The sequence below is a fragment of the Protopterus annectens genome, chromosome 1.part1 (assembly GCF_019279795.1).
Source record: "Protopterus annectens isolate FY-2018-M chromosome 1.part1, PAN1.0, whole genome shotgun sequence".
NCBI classification, from domain to species: Eukaryota; Metazoa; Chordata; order Ceratodontiformes; family Protopteridae; genus Protopterus; species Protopterus annectens.
Window position 1 is genome coordinate 1,334,253,489 of NC_056726.1, and position 27,900 is coordinate 1,334,281,388.

Consider the following 27,900-nt stretch of genomic DNA (forward strand, 5'->3'; position numbering starts at 1 on the left):
TGGCCACTACTGGATCAAGAATATCTGCAAGGCTCTCTCTATAGGAGCAAAGCACATGTAGGTGGTCAAAAATGGCCCTATGCCAAATAAAATCAGTTGAGCTAGGAAGAATTAACTTGGGAAATAATGGTTTAAGCCCCTCTGCTAATACTCTGATATACATGTTTATGTATGCATTTAGTAGATATATCTCCCATAGTTTTGAGTTATTTCAGGGTCCTTCACTGACTAGGGCAGGATCATTGTGGCAGAGATGCTGGAAGGGAGACACTGATCTTCCAAGTTTCTTCAAAGGACTGGAAGGCTGCTGCAATGATCCAACAAGTTGTCCCTATAAAACTTTGCAAAGTTTTGTATTCAAGCTATCAGGCCCATGCACCTTTCTAGTCAGGTTGAATATGATAGAAGGTTTAACTTCTAACAGGCTAATAGGGGACCATAATGCTTATTTATGGTCTATGGAGACAGTGGATGAAAATGAAAAAAAAAAGGTGCAGTTCCCACTCATGAACATCTTGATTTATAGCAATGGCTTATTAGAGAGAATGGTACAAGGTTGTGATTAATATTGAAAATGTGAGGTCCTCCCTTATAAGCATTATAGCCTAGACAGAACATCTTTGCTTCACTCTACAGGTGGGCAACTTATGTGGTTTATTTCCCTCAGCCCAGGTTCTACTAACTGCTCTAAGTACAATTGAGTTTGCTCAGCCTTCACAAAACTATGGTGCCCATGCAGTTTTCTATACTCCCCCAAGGTTTTGCAGTTCCTTCATTGTGTGTTCTTACACTGGGCATGACCTTACTGCAGCTTTGCTTCAAACTGGTTTAAAATCAAGTGCACTTCTCCTAGGTACCTGGCTTTAGCATGTTTACATACATTTTGTATCTCTAATTTGCAAGATTTCCACCAAGTCGGGTTAAGGAAAAAAAGTTGCTGAGTTCAACTTTATGAAATGTTTCAGTCCTCTAACAATATCACCCACCAAGCATAGTTTCCTCCATCCTCCATTGTCTCTGGGGAGAAGGAGTTGAACAGCGGGAGCTTCAATGATGTTGGCTGTTAAGTGATCTGTAATTGGGGATGGCACTATGTCAGTGGTATTCACACAGTCAACTTCTTTAGATACCAGCCCATAGTCCAATAGGCTGGCACTATTCTTACTGGGTGCAACAAAGTTCATTACAGTTTCCCTTGTTACCCTCTTGGACTTCAGGAGTTTCTCTGTTGTGGGGGGCGGGGGGATGTTCTTTCCCTAATGGAATTAATCACTGTGTTAAAGTCCCATACAATAAATATCTTATTTGCCTTTTGATAATGTTTCCCAGACCAGCAAACATCTCCTGAAAAAACTGCAGATGATTGCAGTTGCATTCAAAGAAGCCCCCTACAGCCAAAAGGTACCAAAGATGGCCCATATCTATCTCCCATCCCTGATTTTCAGTCCCTTTTAATTCCCATCTAAAGCAGTCTTTGACCAATATAACAGCTCTAGCTCTAGCCTTGGAACTTGGGTTGTAAATGCATTATCCCTGCCAAAAAAAGTTTCAAAAGCCCACAATGCATGTGAACAATCTAATATTCTTGAAAACATATAACCTCTACTTTAGTGGATTTCTACCACCTTTTTAATTGCTTTCCTTCAAGTCAGAGAATTGAAACCCCTCTAACATAAACAAACTCTACAACAAAAGGAGAAAGCTACTACAAGATAGAGCAAAATCCTTAAAAGGTAAGACACCCTTGATCACTATAAGTAAAAAACTAAGAGCCCTCATAAAATCATCCAAAGCAAATTTTGAGAGAAAAATAGCTAAAGACTCAAAAGACAATCATAAGGCATTCTTTAGCTATGTTAGAAACCTGGGAGGAAACTCCCAGATATGCTCAGAACTAGTCAAAAATGATGTGAAGATTACTGATCCTACAGACATTGCCAACATACTGGCTGACAGGTTCAGTGCAAACTTCTCCCCTCCCCAAAAGGAGAGATATCTATACCAAACGATTGCAGCCCCAAACATTTCCAACGCCCAAGTCAAAACTGCTCTCTCCACAGCATCCATGGGACACGGTGTCCCAACTCAATGAGGAATTAAACCCACAACTAGGACAGCTATTTAATCAAAGTCTTACCTCTGGATATGTACCCAGGAGTGGCGCACTGCAACTGTGGTCCCACTTCACAAAGGCGGTGCTTCCACCGACCCTGGAAATTACCGCCTATTAGCTTGACAAGCCTTATCTGCAAAGCCATGGAGAGGATCATAATGGACCTCATAAATAAAGACATAGGGAATTTGCAGACCTTGGATCCAACCCAGTTTGGCTTTGTCAAAGGCAGATCATGCCTTTTAAACTTGGTTGACTTTTTAAACAGTCACCAAAGCCATTGATGAGGGAAAGGCAGTCCATACAGCCTACCTGGATCTGGCGAAGGCCTGTATCATTGAAAAACTCAGCAGCTTAAATGTTAACCCATACATCACAAGATGGGTTGCAAACTGGCTGAGTGACAGAACCCACAGGGTCAGAGTTGCTGGCGCCATGTCAGACTCAAAGCCTGTCACAAGTGGGGTCCCATCAGTCCTGGGCCCACTATTGTTTGGCATCTACTTTTCAGTACAAGCAAACACAGGAGGGTTATGGCTGACAAAGTTTGCAGATGACTGCAAACTGGGAGCCATAGTAGAAAACACATCTGACACAGATATCCTTCAGAAGGGTCTCACAGAAACGGAAAACTGGTGCCAGAGCCATGGCCTAAAGTTAAATGCCAAAAAATGCATAGTCATAAAACAAGGTTACCCCTAGCTACCAAATAGGTGGCAATCCACTGAGCACAGAAGAAGTTATCAGGGACTTGGGGACCCAGGTTGATTGTAGTCTGTCATTCGACACCCATGTAGCTAAAGTAGTTAGGAAGACCTTCTACATTGCCCACCTTATCATGAAGGGATTCTCATCTAGATCAAGGGAGGTCATGGTCTCCCTTTACTCATCACTCATCAGACCAATGATTGAGTACAATGCCCAATTCGGAATGTATCTGACCCGACACTTGCAGCAGCTGGAGAGACCACAAAAGTTCCTCACCAAAAGGATAAAGGGTCTCAAAAATCTGTCCTATGCTGCCCGACTGAAAGAACTCCAGCTCTATTCAGTCGAACACGCTTGCTCAGAGGTGACCTTTGCCTAACATACAAGGCCATGTCAAACCCAGATTTGATGAATATGCTTCACCTCAAAAATCTAGATCCACCAGAGCCACAAGGGAGACTTAAATTAATAGGACGTGCTGGAGGGATAGATTCATCACCCAAAGACTCCTATGCTGTGGAACAAAATCCCGGTATATGTGAGGCAGAGCACGCTGGCCTTGTTCAAGAGAAATCTTGACCAATGGATGGGAGATCGCAAATATACCCCAGGGATTACCTCAGTGTCACTGCTCGACAGAGGCACAGCAAAATAATGGGTATAGTTCCCCATACTTAAGGGGTGGCGTAAGCCACAAAACGATGGGCTAGGCTTGTAAATGCCCTCGGGCAGATAGCCTAGTATGAACCTATGAACCTATGAACCTATGAACAAGTGCAATTAAACAAAACTACTATAGTAACCAGTTACACAAAGCTTCGAACTGGGTTGCAAGCAACATCAGTCCAGCAGTCTGCTGAGTCAACCTCGCTTCAAATCAAATGACACCATGGTGAGCTCCTTTGTTAAACCACAATTATTCCCATAAAGTCACTTAATTGTACCTTTAGTTCTCTTTTGGCTCTTAGGATTTTTTCTTCTGCTTGTTTTGATCCATGTAGCATTCAATTTGTTTCACTCCAGTTATCTGTATATTGGATGCTGGGGTTTCTGTTACCTCTCCGACCTTGTGACCTACTTGATTGTCAGTATTTTCTGCTGCAGGTGTATATCTGTTGTTGAGTGGTGTGGATGATTAGCAAACTTTTTTTTTTCTGAACTTGCCAGTTTTGCTGCAGGTGACATTTGGTTGCTGTGTAATGGTGACCTGGATGAGCAAGTGAAGCTATAATTATGTATTTGGTTGAGCCCACTATACCATACCATAATCAATGGTGTTCTTGCATTCAGTGCTTTGGTTTCTATCTGCACCCAAATGAGCAAAGGGCTCCTTCTGCATGCATAAAGTTGCTCAAGAGTGAACACAATAGAATATTTCCCCAGTCTTGTACTCCTGGACCTGGCTGTGGCAAGGAACACACTTCAGCCTCTCTCCCTAGTTTTCTTATTTTATTATCCATGTAAATTATGAGGTTAGTTTAAGGAGCTTAGTTAGATGCTTACTATTACCAACCACTGGGGTATGTCTAAAGACATATCATAACAAAGGCACAACACATAATTTAACTACAGCTCTTCTTAGCAATGAAAACGGCATCCTCCTGAAACATTTGGCCCATATATACAGTTCTCCTCATAACTTTCTTAAATTTGCATCCACCATACTTCTGATGTTGGAGTGTAAATGGATCCATAAGTACTGAGGGCAGCATTTAGCCCATTTCAATGGAAATTGGATGTCTTGCTCCTTCAGTGCTTGTGTGACTAGTTTTGCTAGGAGGCAGTTGTGTTTTGTGGGTATTAACTTCCACACATACCATATGGCAAATTCTTGTTACAGATTTATCATACTGGGTATATCTTCTATTAAGTCTTGGGATATCACCATACAGTCACAGACATACAGGAGGGCATTTGTTTATACATCATGCAATTACCCCCCCCCCTTATATTAACTTACTCATTAAAAACTGTGATTAAGAGTTTAGTAGCAAGCAAGGAATGGGATAGGGATAGGGGATACCCCTGTCTAGTTCCCTGGGACAAGTTAAAGGGTATGGAGAGCTACTGATTAATAATTGAACAGGGGTGGGGGGTGCAGGGGGCATAGAGCTTTCATTGCTTGCATAAAGGAAACCGAGAAACTCAAGACTTCTAACACAAGCCATGCATACTCTTACTTAATTGTGCAAAAAGCCTTTTCAAAGTTAAGATTGCTGTAACCACTGTGGATATTACCCTTAGTTGATATATAAAACCAATGTTCTCAAATGACCTGCACTAGATTGGCCTTTCACACATCCAACTTTTCTAGAAATAGGTGAGGGCAAGAGTAATTTATGATGAGTAGTCAATACTCTGCTATATATTTTAAAGTCAATATTTAGCAAGGATATTTGACATGTGCATTAACTAAGCTAGAGCCCTTCACTAGTTTAGGCAACATCATAATTTTGTTGAGGAGCAATTTATTATTCTTTCACTTCTGAAGGCTTCATATAACATCTCTTGCCTTATATGGGATAAAACCCGCTAACTCTTTTAAGTTTGCTATTGTATGCTAACACCTTTTCAGGACTGACTCCTTCAGCCCAGAATCAAAGAAAGGCTCTTTCACATGCAGTTGCTCCTTTTCATATAAAACTCAGCTGAGTTGAAAGAGAGACATTCTATACTGTTTAATTGCGTACTTATCTCTAAGCTTAAGTTTCCTGTATAAATCTGTATATTTTCACTTTTTTTTCCCATAATGTCTGTATCATAGTTCTCTCAGAGGAATGACTTAGCTCAGATAGAAAGGCTTCAAAACTTTTTTTTTTAAAGATTCCTACCATGGATAGACAGGGAAGCTGCCCACCAGGTTAAGCTGGATAAAAGACTCCAGCCCTTACTATATGCCCTTTTCAGTTCCTGTTTAGTAACCAGAAGGAGGTGCTTTCTCCAAGCAAGCTTTGTTCTAACTATGTCTGTGGGGATGAATGAGAATATCGCTGCTTTGTAATCTGTAAGGACGGGTAAGTACAATTAAGATATCACGTGTATCTTTCACTAGACTGCCTGAAATCTGGCAATAATCTAGCCTTGTGGAGTTTTGCTTCTGGGAGCCATGAAAGCCTATTTATCTTTATCAGGGCGCAGACCTCTCCCCTATGTCTTTTAACCCCAGGTGCCTTGACTGGCATTCATCAGCTTCTGGATGGAAAGAGTATAATCATATATTGAATTCAGTGCTATTTTAAAATAATTTGTGATTACAATGGGGGAATCTAAAAGATTTAAAAAAAAAATACTTGGAATATCTAAGTAGAATCCCTGTTAGACATATAAACATGTATTAAAGGTTACCTGCTGTGCTCTCCGAGTACTTAACTTATGTACCAGCTGCCATCCAAGGAACAGACTTATAAATATAAACACTAATGCTTTTGCATTAACATTCACGTTATAAAGACTGATCCTTTTTCTGAAGGTCTGGCAAACTCTGCCTAGCTTCACTGCCCCTGTATACGCCTGCATACAAATAGCACCAACATTTTGAGCCATAACCCTTACATATTTCCTCTTATCATGTGCAGAAAAAAATTAACACTGCAATGGAAACTACTAGGTTTGTGAGAAATATTTTGATGTATTAACTAGCATTGTTATGCAACCTGCCATCCCTGTGAAATAGAGCCATCTTGAAACAGAACTCAATAGTAACTCACTTTATTTATTCTTTGTTGTCTAGGTAAGCCCACTAGGCTACTGGCCTCCTTTCAGGGTTCCTATTAAATGATCGAAGACATTCTTTCGAATGCATCTTGATCAAACTTGAAAGCACGAAAAGGCAAAATAGTGAAACGGCATATAAGCGAATTCTTTCCCTGGGAAAGAAATTGCTTGGCCGCTTCCGTTACTTTGCCATTTTCGTAACTGTAGTGTGATCTCAGACTTTATGTAATGTTTTAAATTTTTTTTTTTTTTTTTTGGAAACAGTGATTTTTTTTTTCCCTTGGAAAAAAATTGCTGTTCTAAGCATTTGAGATTGTAAGCTTTCGCTTACATGGGTTCGATAAATCATCATTCGCTTCTTTAAGCGTTTGATGATTTAACATAGACCCTCTTTTCAGGGGAGACCTGAGAGGTCCTGAGGATCTCACTCTTCACAATAATCCGTAGCATTATAAAAAGAAACATTTACTTTGTATACATTAGTTTTAAGACTTGATCCTCATTTAAGGCTTAGCTGACTACTTCCTTTTGAGCCCTTCAGTGAATTATTCTATACCTTTCATGCTTTTTGCTAGCTAGGTGGAAGGCTCTGCATAAACTGGTAGGTACAGTAAGTATCTTTTCTGTCTGCACTTGAGTGCTGGTCCTTCATATTCTCTTGGTCTACATGAAGTACCTAGTACCATTTTCAGCAGTAACACAGGTAGGGAAAAATGTCCTCACTGAAACTTTCCTAATTGTAGTCCTATGAGCTTGGTGGTCATTACTTCTGTTCATGTTGAATTTTCTAAATCAGGTTCTTTTCTTTCCATCAGCTGGGTGCCAGACTGACAATTTCAGGTGGTGATCCCAACGAACAGTGTAATTGCAAAGCCACAGTTTCTAGAATAATATCAGCATATACAACATCCATGCTTTTAATCCAAAATGAATCAACCAAACAAGAAAAAAAAATGCAATGCTTGTAAAATGCAGAATATCAATATTACTTTATTTATTTCATGTAATTTTTGAACAGATAATTTCTATTGATTCTACAACATTTTTAAAACTCACAATTAAGAAAACTGGCCTAATCCAGATGGGTAGAGATATACATCTTGAGTAATGATTGTTGTTAATTTGGTATTAAGAAACAAACATGGCAGTGAATAAAGGTACTCAAGTAAATTTGGGTAACGAAGTTGACAGTACTCAAGGTAAGAGGGAATCAGCCAAAGATGAGTGGACTTCCTATTAGACCTTTTTAGTTTCTGTCTGAAAGGAGAACCACATGATGATCGGATTATTGATATACTTAAGAGATAGGAGAAGCCAAGAAAGGCTCTAAATACTTGAGGCTTGATACAGATGATCAAAAGTAGATACAGTGATGACTCCAGGTGTCTAATCAAACTGAGATTCTTTGCCTATATCACCTAGAGTTCTGAACAGTCAGAACATAGCATTAATTCTATTTTTTGTTTCACAGAAGGGCAGTGTATTCATTCTGAGCAGGTAGTTTGCAATTCATTAAACCTCTTAAGAAAAGTTTAAAACTGAAATCCAGATATCTGAAAGTGATTATTCATTCATCAAGAAAACTAAATTTTGATGATTATAAACTTTTGTTTAGTTTTTGAGTTAGGAGAAAAAAGAAACTTAAGTGAAATGCTATATAGAGTATAGGCAAAGATAAAGGGGTAAGGAAGTGCTAAGTGAAAGACCAGCTCTTTTAATGTTTTAGTTGACTTTAGACAGTATAGTTGCATAAATCATACTTACTTGTAACAGTAGATGTTCAAATTCCTCACTGCCTCAATAGCATTTACAATTATCTGCCAAGGTAACTCAGTAATGGCCTCCTTCCAAAAGCTCAGATTCCCCTCCCTCTCTCTTTCTGTAACAGCTAATTGGCTGATCATATCCTGACAGGGAATTATTCTGCTGTCACAGGAAGTGAGTGCTCAGACTTTTTCACTTCCACAAAGGAGAGTAAAGTATCTGAAGACAGAATCATCTAGCAAGAGTAAATTCACTGTCAATCACAATAACATAAAATCAAATATATCAGCATCTGAATGAAATATTTTGAAATCCACCTTAGCCATGCACAATCTGGAGGATGGCAGGTGAGTGCTGTCACTGAGAAGATGAGGAATTTAAACATCTAAATTATACAATGACCCCCCCCCCATTAATATTCCAAAACATGCACACTGATTGGTCAGCGTGCCCGTTGTAAATCAGACTTATACTAATGGAAAAAGGTACAGTCGTCCGGACTTTTTCCATTAGTATAAGTCTTTTTTTTTTTTTTTTTTTTTTGTTTGTTACAGCAATGGAGAACGCAAGATCTCCATTGCTTTTTAGAAAGTGTCTCGCTATGTTAAACAGTTTAACATAGTGAGATAGCTTTAAAAAAGCAACGGAAAAAGGAAGATCTCTGTTCCTTTTTTTAAAGTTGTCTCACTATATTAAACTCCTTTAACATAGCAAGACACTTTCTAAAAAGCAACGGAGATCTTGCTTTCTCCATTGTTTCCACACACAGCTCTGATGTACTGCGTAAGCATATGTATGCGCATTACATCAGAACTGCTGCAGAATACCAGACAGCTGCAGAAGGGCAGCACGGAGGCATTATACAATGCCATTATTTAAGAAAAGTAAGTATTTTTTTCTTAATTAATGCCATTGTATAATAGCAATAACCCACTTCTGGGTGTGGGTAATGCTGGATTTACCCACAGTTGCCTTTGTTTGGCCACTCGGGCTTTGCCCTTGTGACCAAACCACACCAACCATGGGTAAATCCAGCATTACCCACACCCAGGCGTGGGTTATTGCTTAATTAAATCCAGGTTGTAGTAAAGGAATGAACAGAGGAACAGGCTGCTGCCTCTGGAATGCTTCCAGATTCCACCCCTTTCCAATAAGCCATCAAAAAGGATAAGGCCCTAGTTGACTGAACTTTAACCTTGCCAGAAAGAGATTTACCATGGTAGGAGAAACAGAAAACAACAGCAGAGGGCAATCATTGTGCATATTTTGCTTATAGACAGGTTGATCTTTCCTTTTTTTTCAAAATTTCTTTTATTAAGTAATCATTACAATAAAAGAGTAAAAGCACCATGAAGTGGGAAAGGGAACAGATACATAAATGTAATAAATGATAAATAAACAACTATGTACAATAAATTTATAAATCTATATATAAACCTAGCACAACTACTACTAACTATGTACAACAGTGCAGTGTGTAATCTGAATATCCTGTAAGTGAAGATATTAAGAATTTATGTTAAACTGTAAAATGCACGCATTATTGAGAGTAAAATTGATAAGACTGGCTTGGTATTTACAGTACAACATTAATGATTTTTGAACAGGATTCAGAAAAGAAAGAAATATCAGTCACATTAAGGAGCAGATATTTGAAAGTCTTGATGTATTTTGAGGCCATCTTTGTATAATCAGATCAAGAAAGATGACTAGGTTCGACCAAGTGTTGTGTAATGTACAGTTTAATGAGCATAAACACTACCATTAAGATAAAAGATTCGTTGGAAAACATACAGGAGGAATATGTAAGATAGAAAATAGGCTGACCGTTCTTAGCCCCTGTATAGGAGACAGCCAGCTATTCAGCACTGGTAAGGACTTTGTTCTGCCAAGGTGGTACCCGAGCTGCCTGTACACATCCAAGGTATGTATAATCTTTTCTCCCTTGTAGTTTTGGATCAGGATAGAACACTGAGAAATTGATGGCTTGATTCAAGGTAAATTCAGAAACAACATTAGGCATGGATGATGGATCAGTGCATAACACAACCCTATGCTTGTGAATAATCAGATAGGGCTGGCCCACCATGAGAGCTTCCAGCTCAAAGACTTGCCTTCCAGATGTCACAGCAATGATTGAAACAGCCTTTCAAATAGAGAACAATAAATCAGTCTGAGAGAAAGATATGTTCAAAAGGAGACAAGGTAAAATTTTCAAGAACAAAGTCAAAATCCCATGAAGGAACAAGGTGTGGAATTTTGAGGAGGTCTCACATGCATCACTTCTTTCATAAACAGGATGAAAGAGAAGGATCCATGGGCAGACAAGCTGAGATAGCTGCAATATGAACTTTGATAGAAACATAATGACAAAGCATCTCTAAGTAGTTCAAAGGAATATTTCAAAACCAGAGAAGTTGAAACCCATTCAGAACCTCTTTTATTGGTTAGGCCACCTAAAAAAAACTCTTCCACTTGTAAATGTAAGATTTGCTAGTTGCCTAAAAGGTATGAAAATAGAATCATCTAGGCTGCCTGTTTCAATTGCTCTAATTTGGAGTGTACCGTTCACACTTTTTGCTGTGTAAGCAGATCCAGTCTATGAGAAAGCTTGTGGTAACTGACCTTGGCCAAGTCCATTAAAAGGGAAATCCAGCTATGCCTGGGCTAAAAGGAGGTTACCACAATGATCTCTATTAATTCTGTCTGAAACTTTAAAAATATCTTCAGACTCATTGGAAAGGGTAAAAATACATACAGAAACATTCCAGACCATGAGAATGATATATTTTCTATCTTCTAAGCACAGCTGCAAGGATGTCTTGAGCAGGATTTTTTCAGTTATCTGTTTTTAAAGGAGGTGGACAGATCTACCTGAGCTGCTCCCCACATCTGGGTCAAGTGCTGGAAGACCTCTACATGGAGCTTTCACTCAGGAGGGTCTCTCCAGAATATACTTCATCTGTTTGCCTTTGTGTTTTGCTCTAATAAAATGTATGAGGCCTGAAGAGAATGCTGTACAGACAGCTCCCAGGCCATCACTGCCAACTGGAAAATCTTGTACCCCCTCAATTGCTCAGATACCACATCATGGGAATGTTTTCTGTGACCACTGGGAAAAGACCAGGAGTCCATAAGTGGTAAAGAACTTTTACATTATGAATCACTGCCAATATCTCTTTTATGTTTATGTGCTTTGCTGAGTCCTGAGTACCCTACAAGCCTTGCACTTGAACTCCCATGGACACTGCTCCTCACTCAAAATCTGAAGTGCATATCTGGATAGATGTAACTGGAATCTGAAGAGAGAAAGGGAGTTCTGGGTTATAGTTTATAGTTTAGTACTAGGCTAACTGCCCTTGTGGGCCACTTTAAGCCTAACCAATTACTCCATGCAAGAATTAAACCCTGAACCTTGTGTCTATAAAGTAAACACCTTAACCATCATGTCAACCTCTCATCCTTCAGATTCAGAGTCAGAGACAGTTGATACCTCCACCACTGCAGTTTTGTTTCACAAATCTCAGTAACAGTACCTGGAAATCAAAGGGATGAAGGTGCTGGGCCCAACAGTTCTATAAGTACCATTGAATTCTTCTCAGTTGTAGTCTGGCTAGTGGTATCATGAGAATCACTGATGCCATGAGACCTAGAATTTTGTGGAACTTTCTTGCTGAGGCTACATCTAGAAGAGAGAAATCCAAGATAATGCCCTGACATGAGAGAACTTTGTCTTCTGGCAGTAAGGGCATAATTTCTGTTGTGTCTATCTAACACCCCAGGAAAACAATTAATTGCGAGGGTGCAAAGAAGGACTTTTAAAGGTTCAGTTTGAAGCCTCGATGAGAAAGGAGGGATGTGACTTTGTCTAAGGACTCTAAGTATGTGGATACAAAATCTATATAAATCAACAAGTCTTCTAAACAAGTAAAAAAGTGGATGGTTATTGTTCCACAATAGGCAACCACTGGGACCAGACTTGATGTGCAGTAGATAACCCTAAGAGTAATGCAAAAAACTGGTAATGTAAGCTAAACACTGCAAATCTCAAAAAATATATTAAAACTGGAGCAATAGGCATATGATGATAATATATTTGAGAGTCGCCATGAAACACTGGTCTGAAAGCAATGCTAGGACTGACTTTAATGTGAGCATATGAATTTTAAAACTTTTACAAAGCTGTTTAGAAAGGATAAAGGACAATTCAGGATGGCTCTCCAGTAGTGCTCCTTTCTTGGTTCCAAAAATATTCCAGAGTAGAATCTTTTGCATTTGTGTATTGTGGGCACTGGTTTTATGACCCCTGCTTCTACCATGTGATGAAGCACTGGAGGAAACAGCTCTGTCTGATTTGGTGGCTGTGGGGGAATTCCCATGAAAGGGAGAGGATTTTCTATCCATTATCAAGTGTATCCTCTCATAATTATAATTATTCTCAGGAACAATTTGTTTAATACTATTTACAGCCAGGCTGCAGGACTAAGACAGCCTGGGAAAGAAGGAAGATACAGAAGGTCAGGAGAAGGGGTTAAGAGTGCACTGTGCCCCATTACAGTCATTCTTTTGCAGGGGAGGTAATCCTTTTTCAGAAGGAAACTCCTTTTATTTGGCTTCAAAGAATTATCCTTCTTCCATTTCCTTTTGGTTTCCTGACTTCTGTTTGACTGGGATTTTTGTTTGTTCTGCCCCTTGAAGTAAGATACCTTGTTTCAGGAAAACTTGGGTACAAAAATCAGTCCAGATATCACATGCACTAATTTGTCTCTGTCATCCCACTGTTTGAGAATCTATGTAACAGAAAACACCAATTCAGAACTTAAAGGTACATTCAAAATTTCAGCTTTTAAATAATCAGAGAAGCTCTGCTTGCGTAACCAAGCATACCATCTTAATGCAACAGAATTAGCAGCATTTCTCAAGATTGTATCTGCACATTCAAGCTCACCACTCAAAGCATGTTTTAAAACCTGAGTCAAATTAGAAACAATCTCATTCATATAAGATATCTACTCTGTATGTAAAGATGCAGCAAAATCATCCAACTTGCACACATACTGTACAATAAATGTCCACATATAGCCTTAATAATTTAACATTATAAAGACTAGATTACTAGAAAGAGACATCCTTTGTAACAGAAGCTCTAGACATTTTCTTTCTTTAACAGGAAGCATTAGATTAATTGAATCCACAGACTCAGCATGCAGCTGAGGAGGCCGCAGATGGATCAGCAATCAATTGAAAAAATACCTATATTTTCTCTGAGCCTTTTTATGGACTGCTAAAATAGATACTAGTGTCCGACGGGCAGTTTTAAAGACATCTTCAAAGGCCAGCAAGAGAGAGGGGATAGTCTCAAAATTCATTATCTTGTCATCTTTATGGTCATATTCCATATGCCTAGGTCTGGAGTAGTTCCTGACTTCTCCCAAGAAAATGCATCACTAAATCTAGCAATCCTCTGAGGAGAAGTGAACATTTACTGGACTTAAGCTTAAGTTCACCTTCCAAAGAATCAGTAACTGGATTCAGTGTCAACAAGAAAATCACCATTGTCCTCATCAAATTCCACATGCTTCTCTGAAATAACAGAAAGGTCTCTATCCAAACTAGCACTAAAGCCATGCATAGGAATACAACTAGAAGAATTAGCTGTCAGGGGAGCGGCCAAGATTTGACAATGACTAATCAACATTAGAGATGTCAAGGAGAAATGTATGTATGCTACTTCTTAAAAGTTTAAAGAAAAATAATATTAAAGCACAAATCTTATTTCCAGCAAAAATAAGTATTCACCTTCTAGAAGGAAAAAAGATTTTTAACACTTTGAAAGATGCAATGGACTCTATACAGAAAAATAAAATTTCTTAAAAAAACAGAAGAAATGGAATGTAATCTATAACTTCTTTGAAGAGAAATGCATCAAGAGATGGCTAGTTAATAAAATACAAAAACAGTAAAAAACTGAAGGACAAATGAAAATAAATGTATTTTCATGGCTATGAATTCTCATTAATTTAAATAAGTGCTTAATACTTATGAACAAGTGCTGAATATTACTTTTTACAAGGTAAATCATTTGTTTCTTTCTTTCCCTACTACAAATGGTTACTAGGTTCCCTTTTTAAAATGTTAGAGTTTGATTCTCTTAGCTATATATGAAATTAAAGCCACTTATTTTCATTTAGAGTGTAAAAGGTTAACCTATTCATTTTATTAAAAGTTAATCATTATTATGATGAAACTTATGTTTGGTGGTACACTTTCTGATATCTTGGCATAGTTGAGTAATGTACTATTAAATATAATACAAGATGCAAAAATGATACTAAAGAGACATGTCAAGTTACATTGTGGGTTCTTAAAATGGCCCAGTAGTGTACTACTGATAGTCTACTTGACATGCAATAGCACCCAGGAAAGACATGCTATGTTATAAATAAAATATAAAAAGATAGCTTTTTACACATATAAAAGTTACTATTGGAATGATATCAAACAATTAGAGTAACATTCACGCTTTTACAAGTTAAATCTGAGTCATACATAACTGTCATTCTTTTAATGCAAGTTTATGTTCTATAGCTCCTTTAAAAAATGACAGTCTGCTTTATATTAAACATGTCATACAAAGTGTGCTTGCTGAATCATTAAATGTTATTTCTTTGAATGCAATGGCTTTTAAGTGGTTGGGATACTTTGAGATGTTTTTTGTTGTTTTTTTTTGGTGCTTTGGAGTGGTTTAAGGGATTGAAGTGTGGTGTGCAGGTGGCTTGGATTCACTTGCATGTATTTTTGTGTGAATTGTAACTGTTGGCTTGTTCATTTTCAAGCACTTATCATGAAAACCAGCTTGAAACAACTTAGAGTTATGAGAACTTTGTGTTTTTGTGGGAGTTCTGAAAATTCTATGAACTGTTTGGGTGACTTCTTCCTGTCTAAAAGTAAATAATCATAATATTTTGAATTGTATGCTAAGATGTCGAAGATTACAATTTAGATAATAAGCAAAAGACAGTGAAAGTGAATTGCATTCTAAACCACTGTCAGACCTAGGAAAGTTATGCTATGTTATGAACAAAGTAAAATAATATAGTTTCTTACATATATAAAAATTATTATTTGAATGTTATAAAATAATTAGAGTAACATTCACACGTTTACAAATTAAGCCTGGATCACACATAACAGTCATTCTTTTAATGCAAGCTTATATGCTACATGTCCTTTAAAAAAATGACACTCTGCTTTATATTAAACATCTCATACAAATAGTGCTTACTGAATCATTAAATGTTATTTCTTTAAATACAACAGCTTTTTAGTGGTTAACATACTTTGAAATTGTTTTTGTTTTTGTTTTAGTGGTTTGGGAGAGTTTGCGGGATTGATGTATAATGTAGCAGTGGCATGGATTCACTTGTTAACATGTTTGTGTGACTTGTAGCTGATAAACCATTCATTTGCAAGCCCTTGTCAGAAGGACCAACTTGAAACATTTTAATTAGAGTCATGAGCACATTTATGATGCTGCAGGAGTTCTGTAAATTCTAAGAAATGTCCATGTTATTTCTTCCTGTCTTAAAGTAAATAATCATAATATTTTGAGTCATATGCTAAGATCACAAGGAATAGAAGTTAGATAATAAGCAAAAGACAGTGAATTATATATTAAATTAGCGAACGCTCAAAATAGCGAACGTTCATTTAGCAACCCTTTAAGAGTGAAACAAGACAATCCTGAAGACACTGAACAGCAATTTTTTTCCCAGGGGAAAAAAATCGCTGGGTCATTTTCGGACTTTGCCATTTGCTCCACTGTGATGCGATCTCGGAGTTGGTATATTTAAGTAGGTGGGATTTTGGGGGTTTGCCCCCACTTTATTTTGTGTTTTGAACTTTCTTTTGTGTGGAAATTGCTGTTTTGTGTCTTTGGGATTGTCAGGTTTCACTGTTTAAGGATCAGTAAATCAGCATTCACTATTTTAAGTGTTCACTGATTTAATATAGACCCTTTATATACTAGCCTATAGAATGACACTTCTGATAAAAAACTTAGGATTGCATTTCTCTGTTATTCTCTGTTTTTAGTGATAACAAAACTTAATATCTTAGAACAATTTACTATGAAAATTTTCAATTTTAAAAGGGATGATTTTTAAGATGTTTGTTCAGATACTATTAGATATAACATTTAAGGAAACAATAGGACTGATTCTAAAAGTAGCACTAGAGTAAATGGTATCAATATATATAAGGGTAAATATAAATCTTCCATTATATGATACTCTATACTAGGATTATAGATAAAATATAAAACCTTGGAATATAGTAATAGTACAAAACATAGCATACAAACAGAAATAGAGGTCAGAATAAGTATATATATATATATATATATATATATATATATATAGAGAGAGAGAGAGAGAGAGAGAGTTAAATAATATAAATATATTTACAAGGGTGGAAGGTTGCTGTAGTGGTTAAGGTATTCACCTTATAGGTACAGGGTTTAATTCTTACATGGGTTAATTGGCTGACTTTGGGATAGATAACAAGGACAGTTAGCCTGGTACCAAACTATGAATTTGTGATCCTATGAACAACTTTACATTTAGTAAATAAGACTAGAAAAAATATAAAATCATCTGATCTATACATTAATAAAAGTGAAAATAACAACTAATTCCTCCCTATAGTAGACTAGGGAGATAATGAAAGGTGCAGGAAAAGATGACTGCAGAAATATTCTGCTTGATCAATTTATAATAAAGATTTTGAATACCTATTTAAGTTTTCTTATTCATAATAACACACTGATGGGATTTTTTAAGATGATACATGCTAAAAATGTGAGACACATTAATATGAATCAGCAGCATGAGCTAAGCATTGTTAGCCTAATGGAGAGTTTGAGAGGTAGTTTATTCATCTTTTTCAACAAACTAGGAATATATTATTCCATGGTAGAATGTGTTAGGGTTATATCATTAGGTATTTTTTATTTGTTTCAAAAGTTTTGTATAGCTGAATATTTTGTATTGTTATATATAAAGTATATACAAAATTCTGATCCTAAATGTGATTTCATTATACCTGTTTTGTCTCATATAAATTTTTGATTTTAAATGCATATTTATTAATATTAATTGATTGAATATTTCAGTAAAGAGGGGGAATATCTTCAAATACTTCCAATAACATAAAGCTCAAACAGTGTTTCTACAGGAAGCACACTTACTTAATAAAAAGTAAATAAACTTTCATTAAATAATTATTTGGTTTTAGCAGGTTCTGGCTTTCGAGCTAAAAGAAGTGGCACCCTCATTTTATGGAAGAATTCACCAGTAATGCCTAAAGTAAAAAATACCTATGTTGATATCTTAAGCATTGTTATAATTGAGTGGAACAGAAAACTATAAACATTGGTGAACTTTTACTGCATTCCAGGGGTAGGAGCTAAAGAGGCAAAAAATTACTTAGACATTATAGCCTATCACGTGAAGGGTGAAGTTATAATGGTTAATGATTTCAATTGTATTTTATTAGACAAAGATTTCATTGCAGATAGAAAGCTCACATCTTCAGCCAAACACTTAACACATTTTGTAAATGTAAAGAATTTAAAGATATATATGGAAAATAAACAAATTTCAATTTACCCATTATTCATATAGATATGGAACACAAACAAATACTGATACTTTTTTGTCTGAAATAATTTATCACATGTGAGAGAAGTTTCAATATTTTCATGTCTATTATCATATCATAATGCTATAATCTTTAATATTATTTTAAAATCTGACAATTTAATACATCACAGGAGATTACCACCATGCATTATTAAAATAAAAGGATGCAACGATTGGTATGTTAAAGAGATCAAAATTTCCTAGAAATAAACATGAAATGTGAAGTAGCTGACCTTGTCCTGTGGGATTCACTATACGTGTACTTAAATGGAAGCGTATATTAGAAAAACATGAGAATAGGACAAAGAATTGAATACACTACAGGTCAAAATAGACACACTATAGTTAAAGCTAAAACCAAATGACATTATCAGTAAGTCTGAACTTAAAAACTTAAATATGAAATATGTTTAAATTCTAAATCATAAAGTTTCAATACACCTAGAAAAACTTAAACTTCAGCCATATTCAGTAAACCCTTTAAGATTGCATAAATTTGCTCTTAGATCAAAGAAAATTAATAAACTAAATCATATCAAAGAAAATATAGCACATATAAATAATAAAAAAGAAAGAATAATAGATATTAAAGGTATTCTTGAGGGCTTTAAAATAGTTTATGAAAATATAAATAATACAAATAACTTACATAATGATAATATCATTTTCTAATGGAAATATAAGTACTTAAATAACAAGTGAACAAATAAAAAAAGCTGAAACACCATTCACTTTAACAGAAATAAAAGGTCAAATAAAAAATTAAAAAATAATAAGCCACCATGCTTAGATGGTCTTATATTAGAACTATCTAAAATACTACTAGATGATGTAGTTAAAATATCAGATAAGGTCTACAGAGAAATAAAAACTGCCAACATCCCCCATCATGGAAATATTCCCTTATATCACCTATTTTAAAACAAGCTAAGGATCCTACAAAGTGTTCATCATACAGACCCATTTCTGTGGACTGCAAGATGTCCATGTCCATTTTAGCTAACAGAATCAATCTGCTTATACCTACACTAATTAACAATGATCAAAGTGGATTTATTTTAAATAGACAAGTACAGGATAATATAATAAGAATACATACATTAATAGACTATGCAAATAAAAGTAAAACAAAGAACTATCATTAGTTTTGATTTAGATAAGGCTTTTGACTCAGTTAATTGATTGTACCTGTTTAAAACACTTAAAGTGTATATAATGTGTCACCTGACCTAATTGCATTAATTTCTAAGTTATACAATAACTCTTGTGCTTATGTTAAAATAGGTTATTTTCATTCTAATTCCTTTAAATTACAAAAAGGCACACAACAAGGCTGTACATTGTCACATTTACTTTTTGCATTAGCTATAGAACCCGTTGCTAATAGTATTAGATCCAATAAGAGCACTAATGGTATCAAAATAAAGGACATTTTTGAAATCTTTGCCAGTGATATTTTACTAACAATATAAAATATATAAAATTCATTAGAACATATAAGTATTTCTATGAGTCAGTTTGAAGAAATCTCAAACTTAATATTTAATCATAATAAAGCTAGTACATTATTAATTAATAAAAAATAAAAAAATCATACAAAAATATTCTAACTTTATTTGGAATAGCCATCATATAAAATACTTTGGTATAACCATTATGTCTAATAGTAAAGAAATGAAATACTTTGGTATAACCATTATGTATAATAGTAAAGAAATGATGCAATTAGTTGTTGATAAAATTTTAAGTTTAGTCACAAATTGGATCAAATTCTTCTTTACCCTGAAAGAATGATTAATGCTTATTAAGATGGTAATTCTCCCCAAAATATTATTTGTCTTACAATTTTTAGTACAATCTCCACCAAAAACATTGACGAGGAAGATAAATAATATTCTACTTCATTTTTTTGGCATCCTAATAAACCAAGAGTTCCTTTGATTGGCACAGAAAAGGTTGGGATAATGGTGGAACAGGATTCCCTGATATTGAATTGTATACTACTTCAACTATTGTAAAAGTTATCGTGTTGTGGATAAATTCATCTTATGATTCAAAATGGAAACAAATATATCACAAAATATTGTTAGTAAATAATAAATATATCACAACCAATCATAAATAGATAGCCCCTATTACTTTTATCTAGTTATTAAAAGATTTTTATGTTAGTAGAATTACACCCTCTTTTCAAATTCACTATTTTAATAACATTATTTCCTCTTTCCAAAAGTTCACATATTCTAACCATCGTATTAAAGACCTAATATCTTCCATGTTTCCAATTGCATATACAAATGACTGCTTAGAAACTCATAACTTCAACAAAATGCTAGTATTGAAACATAACTTACTTTATTGACATCAATTCTTAAATGGTGCTGATATATATACTGCTGAAAATTTAAGGTCCAAATACATTAAAAATTCTAAGAACTGGTTAATTTTACAAATATTTAGAGACTTTGTGAACTCAAAGATAAATAACTTATTTAACCTAAATAGGACATTGTTCCTCAAATTATTGGAATTCTTAATAAATATCAGTGATAATGCAATGAATAATAAATCATATTTGACACAGATTTATAACATTTCAAAGGTATATTTCACATATGTAGACAATTCCTATTGGAATTATTCCTCAAGAATTAATAATGAAGACTTCTCTGAAGAATACAAGAAAATAATATTAAAATCTACAGATAAAACCACGTATTCATTATACTGGAAAACTGTCAGTTGGAAATTCATACATAGAGCTCTGGTCATTCCTAACAAAATTATAGTTATGTATAAATCAAACAGAATTAAATGCTGGAGATGTGATTCTGAAACAATAGATGATTGGATCCATATGGTATAAGAATGTGAAGTCATCTCCCCTTTTTGGAAATAAATGAATAACTTAATTCAAGCTCTATCATCAGATAGATGTAATATTTCTAAATCTTTAGTTTTATATAATGCTTCAATTCCTGAGATAATTACAAAAATGCAAGTGTCTCTTCTTTGGTCTATTCTTGCCATAGCCAGAAATGTAATTACTAAAAATTGGAAAAGTAAAGTTACTCCCTGCAGTGTTGAATTTATTAGTATGGCAAACATTCTTTGCAGTAGTGAATTGCATATTATTAAGATGACAACTTCTAATGTTACACATTCATGTAAATCTTGGTTTAAACTTAAAGACTTGTTTGAAAAATATTAATTGTTGTTGAGATGTATAACTTTGATGTAATGATCAGCTGTGGACCTATATAAATATTTTTTTCTTTGTTTTATAATTGATTTGTTAATATATTGTTTTAAAATCAGATAAGAAATTAAAAAAAGAAGAATTAGCTGTCTGCTGAACACTCTTAGCCAAGGAAGCCACATTATCCTTATAGACAGCTACAATCTGATTATCAGCTGTATAATGAAGCCTCTGTTTCTTTTTCTTGTGAATTCCACTACTTAATAAAATATTTGGGGACAGAGTAGTATGTCTGGCTAGGAGTCTCTTGACCCAGACTATTCTTCACCTAAAGGGTTTGGTTCTCCCATACCGCACCAGGTGTTGGAACAGCCCTAGAGGATGTGTCTAACCTCATTACATAGTGGCTAGCAAAGCTGCACTAAAAGGAGATAGGGCAAACATTAAGTGGTCTCCAGGCCAAACAGTGGCCCCGACAGAATCAGTAGGCTTAGAATATATTTTGTTTCTTTTTGGTGCAACCAGATTTATTAGAGGGGGTGCCAGAGGTAGGATCCATCAGCCAGGATAGTAAAGTGATAGTACTGGATTATGTATCACAATAAAATAAAGTTATTAAAGACAAGTATGCCCCTACATAACTAACCTCTACCAAACTATGCTATTATCACAAAAAAATTGAAATATCATCAGATTTTTTTTAAACTGACACTAGTTAAAGAATTTCCAATAAAAAGGTTCAAACACCAAAGCAACCAATTTACTAAGCCAGTGTTAAAAATTAACTCCACATACCTTAACCACATTAAACTGCCATAATATAATGTTTAATAGCATTTTAAACTATATGTTCTTGTCACAGACAGTAAAATATCCACAGTACATTTGTATAACTTCATTAGCATAAAAATGTTATCAGATGTTAAAAACACACAACACAGAGTCATGCATATACTAAATAATGCATACATGCTAAAATTCAAAATTTTGTAATATTTTCCAGTCAAAAGATGAAAATAATGCAGAATAACAACAGTAAAGACAGATCCTGGTGTCTAACAGCACATATACACACTGCTTTTCTGAGAGAAATACTGAAAGTTTACTCAGAAAGTTTTTGTATTTGTCAAAGACTAAAGTCAAATAAACAGTGCTACTAGCAGAAATCTACACAGGAAATACTGTAAACACTGACAGAAATAAAATATTTAAATACATATTTTAATCACAAAAATAGAATAAATCCAATAATAAAGTGAGAGGAAGGGGGTTCCCAAATGGGGCTTATTTATCTCTGCTGTAAGCTGGTAAAATCAGCACTGGATCCTGTGAAGAGTCACAGCACTTTCCACTTTGAGTGTCAGAAAAAGACTGAACACTCACTTCCTGTGACAGCTGAAGGCTTCCCTCTCATATTCTTAGCCAATCGGCTGTTGCAGGAAGTGAGAGGGACAGAAATCTGAGCTTTTGAAAGTTGGGCAGTACTGGGATGCCTTGTCAGATAACTCAAAATGCCACTAAGGCAGTGGATGAACATCAGAAGCTGCTATTAAAATGGATAATTAGTAAGGCATAAAAAGCACTGCATGATAACCATAAGAATCAACCAGTGAAAATTAGAAAAGGTTGGGAAGACAGGCTAACAAAGAGAGAACATTTGTATGGCTCAAAGGTATTCAACAAAGTCCCAGCATTTTGGATTTTTGCCTGAAAGTATTTGTACAGGTATTTTTATACACCAGCAGAGTTCAGATAATTCTTTGTCAGGCAGACAGTAAATGCTGGCTGTGTGATGGGAAAAAGAGAGAATTAGGACATTTTTTGAGAGTGCAATAAGTTGGTAGATTTCAAAAATTTCCTCCAGGGCACTTTGTCAGAAATGCTGGGAAAGCAAATGGTTGTAACTAAGGCAATTATTCTTTTGAACTGAAACATAAGATCTAACTTGTTTAGACACAGTAAGACTTTAATAATTTTAATGCTACTGGCTGCCAGAGAAGTAATTTCAAGAAAATGGAAATCAAAATTTAAGCCAACTGTTACAGAAATAGTAAATGCTGTAATGGAGATAAAAGAACTAGGGGTTGGAATCTTTAGAAAAGGGAAGGAGCACACTACATAGAAAGAATGCAATGTGTGGGAATAATATATGCACAATAATGTTCAGGGAAAGGATGAGTGAGGTTTCATGGAAGCAGGAAATAAGTAATGTATGTAATACTGAAATGAATGACAATTGTTAAAAAGTAAACGTTTGTATACTGCATGACAATAATGTGAAATATCACTATGGTTTGCTTTCTATTAATGTATGTGTACCTATGACATTGTTTTAATTGTGATTTAATAAAGATGTTTAAGAAACAGGAAACACAGAATAAATGCATGCCTTAAGGCAGTAGGAGAGAAGGCAAAATGTTTCGAATTAGCCTTATAATGTTTCATCAATGTCATGATTTTATTCTGCAAATAAACAATACAGTACATGATTTATAGCTGTTTTTCAAAAGAAAAGAAGATAGAAAAATTATATGCATTTATATATAGTTTTAGTTTCAGGAAGAGTTTATGTGGCTAGAGAGGAATCCAGAGATCAGGGGTCAAGGATAGGGTGATCAAATTAAGTGACAGGAGAGTCACCTCAAACAGTTGCAGACAGCCATGCACTTATGTTGATTGAGAATAGACTCCCCTTTATAGACCACTCCAGGAGAGGTAAATTAAGTAATTATTTCTGAAAAAAATGATGATTAAAAAGAGATTCTATTATAATCCACTGTAGAAGATGTTAACAAAGCAATTATTTTTTGCAGAAAAATGTAAAACTGCACAACACTTCCAATTATTGTTTCAAGTAAATTATGCAGCATTTAAAATGCAAGAACTGTGTAATGTTCTATAAGAATCATGCAGATTTTTTTGTGTAAAATGTATTGGAGTTTTGTATCTGAGTTCAAACAGGCACACATTGCAGGAGTCTGTTTTTTCTCACCCTGCAACTTCCATTCAAAGGTTATTGCCATAAATCAACTGCAACTTCTAACAAAGCTGAGTGACTATGCAAACAGTATATTTAGATCTGAAATCTTAAATCAACAGGCAGAACTGTAGAGAGTACAGGCAAAGGTGGCATTTGCCCCAGACTTAAATGGGTGTGAACACATGCTCATCAATGTAGAATTGGGTACAGTCATTTCAATGAGTATGGCAATTCAGCAATAATATGTTGCTGCATTCATTCATTCATTCATTCATTCATTCACCCCATTTAAAAACTCACATGTGGGGGCATATAGGTATTGAAATGATTTAATTGATTTATTTCTATCTTTTTTATTTATTTATTTGTTTGTTTGCTGTTCACCTCTATAGTTGGGTATCAAGGGAAGCCAATTAATCTAGCTACTGAAACTTCATCATCTGACAAACAAAATTCGATAGAGATAGATTTATCACATAGCTCTTCTCCCTTATCTGGAATAAATTTTCTCTGCAGATTAAACAATGCCATTCTAAATCTTCCTTCTACTTAATCTTGGACGATTGGATGGGTACACTCAAATTAATTCTGGTATGAAATGGCCTCTCCTTCCTTCTGAACATAGAGTCTAAGAGTGGGTCCTTGAAACTCCTATAAATCATATGAATTCTGTAAAGCTATACTTTTTCACTGTAGACTCCTTCCACAATACTCCTTTGGACATTGTACAAGCACTGTGACTCTTCTAATTACAAAGTGAGGCTGTTGAGAGTTCATTAAGTCTTTGCCTTACTTCCAAAGTGTGTACTGAACTTTTTGCACTGAGAGGTCATGTCTAGAATTCATTGTGTGTTCATCTTCTACAAATACTAAATCATCTTAAGTATCAGAGGGTAGGTGGATTATAATACATCTTCACTTATTAGTAGGTATAGGGCCAGAAAGCTGATTGTGGTTTCTAACTGGCATCTCCCTATTCAAACATTTTATTTTGTACTTTTGTACTGTTCTGTTCAATAATGTATCTGCATGCATATTTAATTTTCAAATGGAATTGCCTAATTTTAACATATTTATGGCAAAAGCACCTTTTTCCACATCCAGTTAATACCCATAGCTCCTTATGGCACCCTGATATTTTTTTGGGGAATGGCTTTCTTACCTAAGTGACTTACCAATTAATAATATGTGGCATGAGACAGGGAAAAGTATAAGAGAGTGGCACAAATACTGTTAGTCTGGGATCAGTGATATTATGTTTGTCACTTGTTATTCATATTTCATGTTTACCTTCTTATTTTCATAACTGAGAGAGAGAGAGAGAGAGAGAGAAAGAGAGAAAGGGAGAGAGAGAGATGTTATTGAGAGGTATGATATGAAATGCCATGGAGGTAGACAGAGAATTACATCATCATTGTCCCCGTATAATACACTATACTGAAAATATTACTAGTTGTTTGTTAGTAATAATGAAGATATGAAATATTTCCATATGTACATTAATATTTCCAAAACAAAATGACTTACAAACTATGTCATGGTATCAGGTAAACCTTAAATGATGTTGAAGAAAACTATCATTAATATCAACAAGTCATATACCTTGAGAGCTATTTAGTGTTATTTATAAAGTGAATTATACAAATAAAGACAATTATCATTTATCTCTAAATAAGTCAATAAGCATACACTCAGCAAGGAATGTATTGTTGTTACATAAACGCCCAAGTATTTCAGAACAAAAGTGATCTGTCACTATATGTGTAGGTACAGTTTCCAATATATGAAACTTTGTGAAATATAGAAAACACAAGAACAGGTTTGTGTGCATTATAATATATTACAAAATAGTCACATTAAAGACGTTTTACTGATAGCATTGCTGTTTGTACAGTGTAAAACCTTGTAGCAGACATTTACATTGTTTTGCAAAATGCTCTAGAATGTAAGGATATGTGTAGGATGCTAGAGTGTGACACTCCACAGCTCAAAGGCATGAATGAACGAATCATTTTAAGTATAGAACCTCTAGATTCCACTTCATCAGCTTGCAACTGGCAATTTATTTATTAATATGATGGTACATGGATGGCAAAGTGAGTAGTAGTGTCACTTAATGGCAAGTGGTTCTGTGGTTCAGCTCCCAGCTGGACAGCCTTCTGTGTGGAGTCTGCATGGCCTCCCTTAGTCTTATTCTGAGTACACATGTTTGCTCTTCATCTCAAAGACATTTGGTACTTGGTTTGGTGACTCGAAATTGGCTGCGAGCATTTGTGTGGCATGTGTCTGAAAAAGAAGACAGGCCTGGCAATCTACTTCATTCCCTACTTGCCTAGTAGAGTCTGTAGATGGCAGTAGCTGTTAATGGGGTCACTATAGCTGGATGTGACTTGACAGCACTGAATGGATGATATGAGAGAAGTGGTGGCTTATTAACTGTAGGCATCTGCCTTTTGAAGAGTGATTATTTTAAGCATGGCTACCAAATTATTGCATTACAGTTGGTTTATTTTAAGATAGGTCAGTAATTGTGTTCCTGGTGTGCTAGACTGATCTAGCTGGTCTTAAGGTGTCAATGAAAAGTCAGTAAAGAGGTATTAGTATGGAAAGGACTGTTAGTCCCTTTTGGGAAATATTGCATGCTATTGTATGCAAAAATTATGTTAGTCAAGTTTAAGTGACTGCTAGTAAGATAACACTGAGCACTGAGTGAAGATCGAGTTGTGTAATATCACTTGAAGCCAGTGGTTATCACCCTTCTCTGCATCTATTCAGTGTAAGGATATTGATCATAACTTGAAACAGCAATGTACACTTGCTTTAATCCATTAAGTCCAATTATCCTTGCATACTATTTCAGACAGTGGTGCAGATCATAAGATTATATCTCTGACTGTCGCATATTAATTGGTAGGATAAGGTTGGATTTTAAGCCCGTATAGAAATAAACAATAAATTAGCATTTTACACCCCTACAGTGTAGGGAACTCTTAAATTTAACATGAAAACTATCTCACTTTGTGAAATCTAAGAAACAAAAGGCATGACTGCTCCTTTTAAATTAGTCAGGGGACGTTAAAGTATTACTGCCCCATTCTGCTGGATTTAAAGTCATATGATTCTCTCCGAAATGGAACAAACAATCCAGAAGGTAATAATGTCAACAGATCGCCTTCCAGATTCCACAGGGATGAAGACCATGCTTTCTTACATCTGATGAAAGAAAATGACTTTATGTTTATGCATAAACTTCTTGGATATGTTTTTGCACAAATTAGAGATGGAGGCATTATAATATCAGACATCAAGTAATCAGCTGTCATCACAGTTTCCCGAGTGCTCAAATAGAATAGTTATCTATTTTTTTATAGCTCTAACCCTCAGAGATCAAAGAGAGAAAAATGTGCTCTAAAGTTCATTTAGGATGGTATTAACTTATTCCCTCCAATAGAGCTCTGGAGGTTAGTACTCTTAACTTCCAATAATGGCATTCTAAGCGTTCTGACAAAGCCAAGTTGTGTTCTCACATTGCAAATGAATGGTCTTAACTCTGGAGCTAAAGAAATATAAATGGCAATATGTTCAGCACAACCGTATCTTTGCATTGGTGGTGTTTATTAGATTATATGTCTTAAACTGGATGCTATAAGTCATAATAAACACTGTAAATATTATTTTTAAATATTTTGTAAACAACTTACAATATCTCAGTAACCACTCA